Raw genomic sequence first — 11839 nt, 5'->3', positions numbered from 1 at the left:
TCTGTCTTCCATAACAAATTGTTTTTCAAAAAATGATCTTGGGTCTGCGCTCCGTTTCTCAAGATAATTCTCACAGTTGTAGTTTGGCTATACGAGTCAAAAGGTTTAAAAACCACCATGTTTTTTGAACCAGGATTTCAACCTCTGAGAATTTTAACCTAAAGAAATATCCTGCAATTGCATAAAATACAAATGCAAAGATGTTCACTAAGGCTTTCTGTAAGATAATAAAGACTTCTAAACAGCACAAGTAATATGAGATTTGTTAAATAAACAATGGGAGACCTGTGTGATAACTGACTATGCCCCATTATAAACTGTACTATAGGAAAAAAGCCTCGAAGCACACAAAGAATAGATTCACAAAGTATTGCTGACTTTAAAAAATGTATCCCAGTTTGTATAGAAACAAAGATATACCTATAATTTTGAAAAGGTCTTAGGGGGGGAAAAACACATCAAAATGGTAACCCACGACACTTCTCCCAGATGTGTTCAACACCAAAAGCACCAGTAGCAAAGGTGAAAGGAAGCAACACAATGTCCTCATAGACAGAACTCTGGTGTGATTCTAGATGTTGTTCTAAGTAGGAGCCTAGTTCCCTGGCCATCAGTTAACTCCACAATGCCCTTTGGTAACTCCCTTTTCTTCTTGAAATATCCAGGGCTTATTTCTGTGACTTGCACTAAGGATCCTGACAGATACAGGTCCTCGTTTGAGCCTACAGTACAGTCCTGTGTGAAACAGAAAGTTTTGCTCAAGCCAGGCTTTTGGGAGCATATAGGGAAGAAGCTCGGGTCATCACTTTAAAGTGACCATAATAACTTATTCCTCTGATTTGTGGAATTATAAAATGCAAATTCTCCACCCAGAGATAAAGTTTTGAGTAATGGTAGAGACACTGGAAAATTACTGAAATAATTTGGAACTACGGGGGGAATAAAGGGGACTGCTAGGAACTGAATTCCTCAGATCCCATCTAATGCATGCTTTGACTAATAAAGGCCTCAATGATTTCTACTGAAAGATTTCTTCAGAGCAATTCAACTTCAAGGTTAAGGTCTAGATTCAAGAAATAACACTCCACAGGATACAGGTTTATTCAGTCCATACAATGCGGAACTACCAAGAGCTTCAGAGAGGATTCTTGATTCCAATTCCCAGGCCCTGTAACTAGCACCCATGTGACGCACTAAAGCTGTTTCTACCCCGAAATGTCCCCACAGCCCAGTGATGTGGTGACTGAAAAGAATAGATAAGCAGGTAATTCTAAGGAGCAAAATGAAGAGGCGGCCATTTTAAAAAAGTCAAATAGAACTGATTTCACTTTTACATTCAGGACCACACTATCTCTGCCTCTCTCAAGCCACACAATCCATACACAATAACACACCTATTAGATATTTCCTATGGTCTTTTGACTAAGGGAGAAAAACTCAGACCTCGTTACATGGGCTGCCTGATATGCCAGTACCAGCTAGCCATGTATTCCACTGCAGACCCACTCATAAGTGGCTCAAAGAATATGAGTCCCCACTAAAAGAATATGATAAAGGGATATTCTCTCTTGTGGGCACGACCTGGGGCAGGAAATCTGGTTACCTAATTTATAAGCAGTCACTGATTCATAAGCAGTCACTGATTTATAAGCAGTCACTGGTCATTAGTCTAGTTGGCCAGGAATTAGAAACACAGCACTGGGAAACTGGTGAGTACTGTCTGGGGCAAAGTTAGATGAATGTACCAAGTACAGACACACAGCATGAGGGTGGTTGTATCCCATGTGACAAGCTCAGTGAAAGACATCCACTGTTGAGGAGGCCCGCATATCATAGGGGTAAAATAATTCATGCAATGGATATCAGGCAGCATCCTTTCCTAGGCACTACAGTACTTATTCAGTGGGTCCACGTACAAAGGTACCACAATACCAGAAATAGAGGCTTCAAAAGGGCTCAATGCCATAGATTTTACTTCTGCTTATCTCCACGGCGTAGTAATGACCAATGCTTAACACTTGACATAGCATCATTCCCAAAGAGACCAACAACTTCCTGATAGCAGATTGAAAACAGTGGACATCTATAATTTTTAAGGGGCATCTACCCCTCCAGAATACATACCTATTCTGTAAATGGGCTTGCTTCACATCTGCCAGTACTATCATCCATGAACTTGTAGACATATCTTGCTAATCATCGCAGAATCGCACAACATATTAAAGCTCATTTTACAGCAAAAACCAATGGGTTTACAACCATGAAATTCACTTGTATTGCAATGCACCCCATTGCCCAAAGGAATCTGACCTCTTCAAATAGTGAAAGGCTTACTCATGATTCACTTGTGAGGTCATTTGGAAGATCACATCTTGATAGTACTGGGTGCTTTGAGACAAGGAACTAGTATCAGGTGGTGTTTCTCCCATGGCCAGTACACAAGAGTTTGGGAACAAAGAAGTAGAAGTAGGCATTACTGTTTTCACTGTTACACCAAATTATCTATAACTGCATCATTTTTGTTTCCTACCCCTATAACTTCTCATTCTGCAAGTTTAGAGGTCTTAGTTTCCAAAAGAGAAATACTTTCATTAATGACACAATAATTTTGTCATTGAATTATAAGTTGACACCACTTCATGGATAGCTTGGGCTTCTCCTGCCATTAAATTATCAGGCAAAGACAAGGGATGAGGGTTGTGATCCTGCTTACCAACAAGACATCAGTTTGTCGAAACATAATGGAATTCACTGGGACACCCTTCCCACCTTAGTAATCTTAAACACAGTTGTAAAATCCAAAACAATTGCCCAATAAAACCAGAACCACTAAGTGTTCAGACTCTTTGGGAAAGAAGTCTTGGGTCACCAACGAGATACAGAACCCTGACCCACTGAGGTTCTGGTTGAGGGCAAGAGGTGAAGGAAGCAATTTCATGATTAGAGACAAAAAGAAGGGCTGGCTATGCCAGCTCTGTTCATTTTTGTTATGCATATATTAACAAATTATGCATATTTTATCCTTTCCTCTTTCTTTACTATCTATAAGAAGAGTGTCAGTGATACTTAAATTTTCATTTTAATTCATAAATCACCATACTTTAAGGAACGACATCCAGATGTCCTGATGAAGATATTTTATCACCTAGAGACCTTTGCCTTTGAGAATGAAGAGTGAATAATGAGATTTCAAGTGACCCTTTTGTGGGGGAGAAGTGGGAGAATTTTTATTTGTATTTGGGTTGTATTTTGTTAGATGGAAACATGAAGTTGTTGTGTGGGAATAAGTTATATATGGTTGGGGAGAATGCCTGGTGCATAGCAAAAGAGGTAAACTGTGTGACACTTGTTTGTACTTGTGCTCACAGATTCATTCTCTGCCCTTACTCTGCTCTCCAGGAATTGGCTTTTTGCAGACAACATCTCCAAGGCTACTTTCGTCAATTGACTTATAGCTAGGGAGGGTAAATGGGAAGCTATAATATGAGTTTGCGGCCCAAGGAAGGAGGAAGTCAAGCCTACCACACCAACTCTCCCCCATTGTTTCATGGTTCTAATTCTTTTTTTTTAATGTTTTATTTATTTTTGAAAGAGACAGAGCACAAGTTGTGGAGGGGCAGAGAGAGAGGGAGATACAGAATTCGAAGCAGGCTCCAGGCTCTGAACTGTCAGCACAGAGCCTGATGTGGGGCTCGAACTGACTGAGTTCGACTGAGCCAACTCAGGCACCCCTCATGTTGGGTCCTCATGAGTCAGGCTCATGACTGAGCCAACTCTAACCGACTGAGCCACCCAGGCACCCCTCATGGTTCTAATTCTAGCCAGGGATCTAAACAGCCCTTCTCACCATGATTTTACCTCCTTCTCAGCAGCTCTGCTCCAATGGCTCTTTTTTTTTTTTTAAGTTTATTCATTTACTCTGAGAGAGAGCGAGCATGCATGTACATAAGCTGGGGAGGGACAGAGAGAAAGAGAGAGAGAGAGAGAGAGAGAGAGAGAGAGAGAGAGAATCCCAAATCAGGCTCTGAGCTGTTAGCAAAGAAGCCAATGCGGGGTTCAATCTCAGGAACTGTGAGATCATAACCTGAGCCAACACCAAGAGTCAGAGCCACCTAGGCACGCCCATTGGCTCTTTTAATGTCATATCCTTCCTCTGCTCTCCAGTCCTGGATGGAAGTGCTTTACTGGTATAGCTAATGTTAGGGCTGGTATTCCATCATTGTTCGGCTTTTCAGTTTTTCTAATAATTTGATAAGAAGCTTTATATTCCTAATGTTCAGCTACCAGGCACTGACTGTTTTCCTCACTTGACCCTGACTGAGTCAATCTCAGGAGTTCAGGTAAAAGATGATGGTGGTTTAAATTAGGGAACTAGGGTGCTAGTAGTAGGGATCAAGAGATTTGGACTGGTTAGAAGATATGTAAATTGTAGGTGATAAGAAGGGAGGCATCAAGGAACATGCTTGGTTTTCTATTTTGAGCATCTGCATTATTAATGCCATTATTTATTAAGATGCACTAGATACGGGAGGAACAACTTGGAGGTAAGAATTAAACATTCCACTTTAGATGGGTTTATCATGAGATCCCTGTAGGATTGCCAAATGGATTTCTTTAGTTGGCAGATGGCTAGTGGAATCAAGAGATTTGTGGAAAACTCTAGGCTCCTGAACGCCATCCTTAAGTTCTACGCCTTCTTTTTCACTTGCAGTTAACATCAGAGTGGTCAGATTCCAGCTTTATTTGTGGTTCTTAGCCCACAGCGGCTGGGGGGTGGGTCGGATGGAGTTTCTAGGAATATATCCATTTAAACTATATTCCCATAGAACAAAATTAATTGACTGACTGCTTCAGTTTACTAAAAAGCATCTTACCTTATTTTGAGGTGACAAAAGGAAGTGAGCGTCTAAACAGCAAAAATCTGAGGCAATATTTAGGTGCGTATTTTAATACTCGGAGAGCAATGGGAAATCTAGTTACCCAACAACCAATTGCACTTACCAACAGCTTGAAAGATTGCCCTCAGTCAACATTTTCTTTTAAGACATCATCAATTTGCTGCTTTAGTCTCAACTAAATTTCATCAGATGGAAAAAAGGGGAAAAAACAGGCAGTCCTACTGACCCCAGAAAGAAATCATGGAATCTAAAGTAGAAATTTGTTAGCACTTCGGTACACAACTGAAGGATGTAAAAGAAGTATTCGTTAGGATTTGGCTTTGTGAATTTAGTGATATTCCCATATTCCTATACTTAAATAATCATCAATCATTCACATATAAAACATAGTCAGAACTCAGGAACTATTATTAAGCAAGAATGGGTAATAAAACTTGAAAATATCACTGCTATATTTTGGAAAAGGAAATTAAGTGTCAAAATGTCATTCCAAAGTTTCACTCACTTAGGGTTAACTACTATGTTCTCTTGAACATATTTTTTAATTTAGCTAACCTTTTAGTGATCGTGTCTTCCAGAAACTTTTGTGGAGTGTGACATAAGGTGGGAATCCAATCCCATAGCACAGCTTTTCTCTATATTTCTGCTATATACTCTAGGTTTCCAGTAAATGTGTTTGAGATTGGTGTGTGTATGTGCGTGTGTGTGTATACTGAATGCATTATTCCCACTGATAGCTGGCTGTGTGTGTAGAGGAAAAAGCAGTGAGAAATGGAGAGGAATGGGTTTGGGGAATTCCCTTCCCAAGACGTCTTAGGAAACCAAAGCTTCCCATGTCTTGAAAGGTCAAAGAAAGAGTATAATACACTTATGAAAAAGAAACTGTCTTATCCAGTGTTCTTGGCCCAGTCAGCAGATGAAATATAAATGCTGTCATCGCTTACGTGTGAGATAAAGGATAGAAAGTGGGAATGTGTTGGTTTACTGCAAATACCATTCTTTCGGTTTGAGAACATTGCTGGAAATAACCTGCGCTGAGAAGAGCTCCCTGTGAGGAATACACGTTATGGGAAACGGTTAAAGGCAAAGTTTGGTCACTGACCTTCTCGATGTAGTTTAATCAAGCTGCAAGCACCACACCAAAAAAGACAGCTGCTTGAAGAAGGGAGCCATCACGAAGCCAAGACATTTTACCTTTTCTCTATTACATGAGTCGGGGATAAGACACAAGCGTGCAGTAAATCTCTAGTTCATGCATTCAGAGGCTGCACTGTAATAATGATAGACTATAAATCACCCAGAAATGTTACCTTTATTTTAGGACAGTCAATAGCTAGAAATAGTACTCACCAATAGCACAGATGTCTAGGAGATATAAAAACAAATGCTTGGCAGTTGTTTAAAAATGGGAAGTACAAGAATCTGACCTAAAATATATTAGAACACAACAGCGGTTTCATCGTTTTGTCCAGTTTCCAGTTTTGCGTCTCACTATTTTTTAAATCCCATGTTCTGTTGTTGAAGGTAGAACTGTAATTTTGGAGAAGTGAAAAAAGTGTCTGTCATGCGTTTCTTTAAAAACCTTGTAAATATTTGTAAAGCGCACATACATCCATGAGCTGTTATGTAAATTTGTTTTTCCTTGCAAGTTTCAGGATAATTGCATGCCGAGAATTGAAGTAAGATGAGGCTGTAAACAAATGGGAGGCTCCTGCAAGGCCCCGAGGGGACGGAACTAGGCTATCAATGTGCCAAATATTAGCTAATTGTGAGGATGACACTGCCTGGCCAGACTCACAATCTGCATCCCAGTGTCTGCCTCAAAAGAGCTGTTACAAGAAGAAAATGCTCATTTGTTTCAACTGTGACTGAATGTTCTGAAATCCAGTCATGGGCTTTGGAAATGGAGATCCTTCTAATCAGTGACCATATTAAGGGTCAAGGAGGCTTTTGATATTTCTCCAGGTAGGAAATGCACAGGGTTAACAGGCTTTACTTTACTTATCAGGTTTTTTTTTTAATTTAATATGAATCTGGACAAACTGGAATGTTATGGAAAAGTGAATCACACTTTTAAAAAAATCTTCTTTTTACGTGTTTTTTTTCTTGCATCCCACTTTTTTTGGTGGGGGGCGGGGGAGGGCGGGCGGAGGGGTATTGTCAGGAAATAGAACAAGTTGATTTAAACAATTGAAACTCTAGAGAAATCTGAATCTTAACTTACCGGAGGTTTCAAGTAAAGCTCAGTTTCCTGTGACTCTCCATTTCCTGGGTTTAACAGGGACACAGATCTCAAGAATTAAAATATGGTGAGAAAGTCTGTCCTACTAAGATTTTCTCACCCCAGCAGGAAAGTACCATACCAGAAATTTCACAAGAAAGTCTGCTCTCATGAGACTCACAGCCAGACTTTTAACCATTTTGATAAGTTCAGAAGAGCTTCAATCAAAAAGCTTTCAAATCCCTGTCCCAAATGACCCCACAAATCCCTTTGAGAGCCACCCAACACCACTTCATAGTTCCCATAAACACTTGGACCTTTCCCTGTGAAAGCTGACAAGTTTTCCCGAAAGTCCTTACATACCACGCTCAGGCTCATCTTGCCAAATGTGCTATCTCAGTGGAAACTGCTGGAACTTTCCAGACAGATTTTATGCTAAAGGCAAAAAGTACCTCAGTCACCAATATGCCCACAGTTTTCTGGGACTAAAGGTACCTAAATATTTCAAATGCTGTGTATAGAGTCTCCTACCCTTTTTCTCCCTGTGTGACCAAGTATTGCTGTCATAATACTTTGTGAAAAATGTCTCATAACTGTAGTAATTACTGATGTCAACACCCCTGTTAATATTCTGGAACTGCAAACATTTCACATCAAATCTCCACGTGGAAAAGGGACTGTTCACCTCTACTTTGTGAATTAGCTATATGATTTATCTGTGGGAAACATTTCAGAAATATAGATTCAGAAAGACATCTACCACATGATGGCTTTTCCATATGGCATCTCATAATTATTTTGCTGTGTGTGAACATGATGAAAACAGTTTCATAATTCTCCGAGGGTCAGAGTAAATTATTTCAATTAGACATATTTCAGAGCAAACATTACCTTAGGGTTTATTAATAATATTACCTGAGAAGGAACAGCTGCCTTTTATGCATAAAAAGCTGTCAGCTTCTTACCACTCCTTACTATAGAAACCCTTTTGTGACTTTCAAAAAAATGGCAGATTTTCTCATGCTTTACCTAAACACAAAACTTGGCAGTAGGGACCTGGTTGTAATCCTCAGCATGGGAGCTAGTGGGTGGATTTTTTTTCTCTATAAACTCTTGTATAAACCACACCAGTCTCCTGGTATTTATTCTGGGTAATGCTGGAAATTGTACACAGATCCAACAGGCCATGTAAAGGAGTTTTGTAACTTCCTGAAGCTCTTTCATGCAAAATCCTTACTCTGAATGCAATTCCAGAAAGATGGGGCATTTCAGCAGCTTAGAAGGAAAGGCTTATTCTGTTGTCTTTTCCTCCTTCTCGCTGGAGTCCTGCAAATATGAAATAGGTCAATTGGGGCAACATAATAACAGCAATTAATTTGACATTAATTGACCTATATTGAAAATTCAATGCCCATTGAAATGTCTTTAGAGATAAATCACAAGGTAGCTGTATCATAATAATTAAGGATTGGAATTTTTCTCTATAGGTTGGTTGCCACTTTATAAGAGTTAGTTGGAGCTACAGATTACTGCAGGACATCAATTAAGCTTAGCTTTATTATTACCACTACTAGTCTCTGAACATGCATATTAAAAAATCTCAAGACACAGGAGTCTATGAGGTATGTGGAAAAGAGATTAGAAATCTTCTCTGTGCCTAAGAAACGTATCGCTTTACCACAAACGTTCCTTGCCTCCCACCCCAAGATAATGATGGTTATTGACGATGTCACTGATGATCAGACGGTTTGGTAAGGGCTTCTCACCAACATGTTCTGCTTTTGGCAAAACTTTCCCAAGGCAAATGCACATTTGTCTTAGTAGAACTGGCCAAGACTTTATTCTTTAGGCATTTGTTGCTGGTTGGATGAGGGTTGGTATGGTAAGTGGTAGAGTTAGTCAACTTCAACTCCTCAAACATTAATCTCTTGGCACTGAGGTTCAGTGTGGCTTCAAATTCTCAGGGGATCCTAGCTGGCACCCTAACTGTGGCCTTATGACTGTTTCTTGAAACAAACAGACTTTAAGCACTGTGGCTGAAACTTAAAAGGAAACTTAAATGTAAACATAATCTGTCAAATACCTGCAGCCCAAGTTCCTTCTCACAAACATACATTAAGCCACAATTAAAGCAGTCCTCCACCCAAGGCAGCAAGGAAGTGAATAAGGAAAAGAGGATTATTGGGAGATTGACTGACATCTGCCTATTTCGTGACTGAATACATAGCCAGGAGTGAGGCGCTATAATTTAAGAAATAGAAATGAAAATTGCAATCAGAAAGGCTATTTGCATAATTCTCTCCTATTTTATTTTAGAACAAAATATCAAGTTAAAAAGTGGGGATATTATAGAATGTTAAAGAACCCTCATGTTGTGCTTTTTATATTCCTCATAGTGGGGCAGAACATCTTTCTTGCTTTGCTGTAACCATTGCAGAAAGAAAAAAAAGCACAAATGCTCTGCCCTAAGTATCCCCACCATCCTACAATCTTATGCTTTCTAGATCTCATTTTTCCTCATTTGGCATTCTGCCATGTCACATTCTTATTTTGTACTTGCTTTGACCCCGGCTAAATGATGAAGGACTAAAAACCAAAAGCAAAGCCATAATTGGGTAAAAAAAGATTTGGAAACTTCATTATCTCATGCATGAACCATTGGCAATAGGTCAGTATTTACTTATGGTACCATTTTATTCCTTGCCATGGTGGCCTCCATATCAGTAAATGGTACCATCAACCACTTAGTTGCTCCAAAAAAACATGGAGAGGCAATATTGACTGCTCTCTTTCTCTCACACTCCACATCCAAATCATTAGCAAATCCAACAACTTATCATCTCCGGGGCTATCACCAAGCCATTCTAATCATTTGTCTGCATCACTGCAATAGTAATGAGCAATGAGCTACCACAATAAGCAATGCTCCTCATACTGCTTGCTTCTACTGATGCTCCCTCCTCACCTCCACACAGTTGTTGGTGATCCTTTTAAAAGATAAATCAGAGTATATAATGTCCCTGTCCTCAATCTTTCAATGCCTTCCCATTATACTTAGGATAAAATTCAAAATCCCTACATGGCTTCTAAGTCCACACGAGATCCATCTTCTGGAATGACTGAATTGATTTCCTACATATTTCAGCTTACTCATTGCACTCCAATAACACTCGCCTTCCCATCTCGGGGCTTTCACACTTTGCTAGGAGTACTTGTGTGCTAGATATTTACATGGCCCATTCTCTTACTTTATTCACCTCTCTGTTCACCATCAACTTCCCAGAGCTCAACCTTTACCTATATATATATATATAGAACAGCCTATGGTGTCACTATTCTTTCATCCTACTTCATCTTAATTCTTAAAACTTACTTGACATTATAATATATGATTATGGCTTATATTTACTGATTTAATTAATCAGTTTCTTAATTATTGCTATTTCCTCTACCAGAAATAATGAGCTCCATGAGGTCAGAGAGTTGTATGTTTGCTGATCACTATATTCCCAGTGCCTAAAATATTGCCTCACACAGAGTATATACTAAATAAGCATTCATAATCTAAATGGATATTTTTCACTCAATTTGAAAGTTTGAAACATGAAAATAAGGTAAGTGGCAGGATACATCACATAGTTTCATTATCCATTTTACATACTAAAGGAAGTAAATGTGTATCGATGACTAATTAATAAAAACTGGTTCATTAGCATGAAAATGGTTACACCTGATTGTCTACAACATTCATGGTTCATACTGATCCCCAGTACCACCTAATGCATTGACTGTCCTTGGGTTTATCTACTTGTGGCCCATCTTGTCCACTTTTCTTATTTAAGATCATAGCTTCAAGTTCTACTCATGTACCGATTGAAAAGGTTGAACTACCTCATCTCCAAGTTCTCCTCTAGTTACATAATTTTACTGAAAATGTAAAAGATATGACAAAAATCTTTTAGAAAAAGATGGAAACTTAATGGTGATTCTCAATGATTCAATATCCCTGTATGTTTTAGTTCACTAGCTACCCTACACTTAACTTTGTTTTTTATTAAGTTTATTTATTTATTTGGAGAGAGAGAAGAGAAGATAGAATCCTGAGCAGTCTCTGCAGTGTCAGCACCCAGACCAATGCGGGGTTCGAACTCATGTACCATGAGATCCTGACCTGAGTCAAAATCGAGATTTGGACGCTTAACCAACTAAGCCACCGAGGCATCCCTACATAACTTTAATATACAACTAAAGTCACTTGACAGCCAAGATTTACACTAGCCAATGGAACTGAAACTTACAAAGTTGACATTCTTATTAAATATCCCTGGAAAGTCTTATAGTCAGACAGATGAGAGGCTAATACGGAGATTGGAAAATCATAGCCATTGCACCTAATATGTAATTCAGTTTGTCCCAAGCAAACTTTTCGTACTTTAATTGCTTAATCTGTAAAATAAGGTCCACGCACAGAACACTTACTAGAAATCCTCTTAATATGGTCATATTCACAGGCTGGTTTCTCTGGAAGTAGGAAATGAGACAATTTGACAATTACAAAATGTCAGGAGAGGAGGCAAGGTGGTGCAGAGGGAGAAGTTGAATAGCCACAGAAGCACAATAAACTATTGGTCAGAAGCTCGGGAGAGCTCTAGTACATATATACCCCTTCAGAGTTACTCTGTCTTGGGCAGAAATGGCTGGATATTTATACATGTCTCCA

Source organism: Prionailurus bengalensis, chromosome C1 (assembly GCF_016509475.1).
Source record: "Prionailurus bengalensis isolate Pbe53 chromosome C1, Fcat_Pben_1.1_paternal_pri, whole genome shotgun sequence".
Classification (NCBI taxonomy): domain Eukaryota; kingdom Metazoa; phylum Chordata; class Mammalia; order Carnivora; family Felidae; genus Prionailurus; species Prionailurus bengalensis.
Note: the sequence above shows the minus strand (reverse complement) of the source record.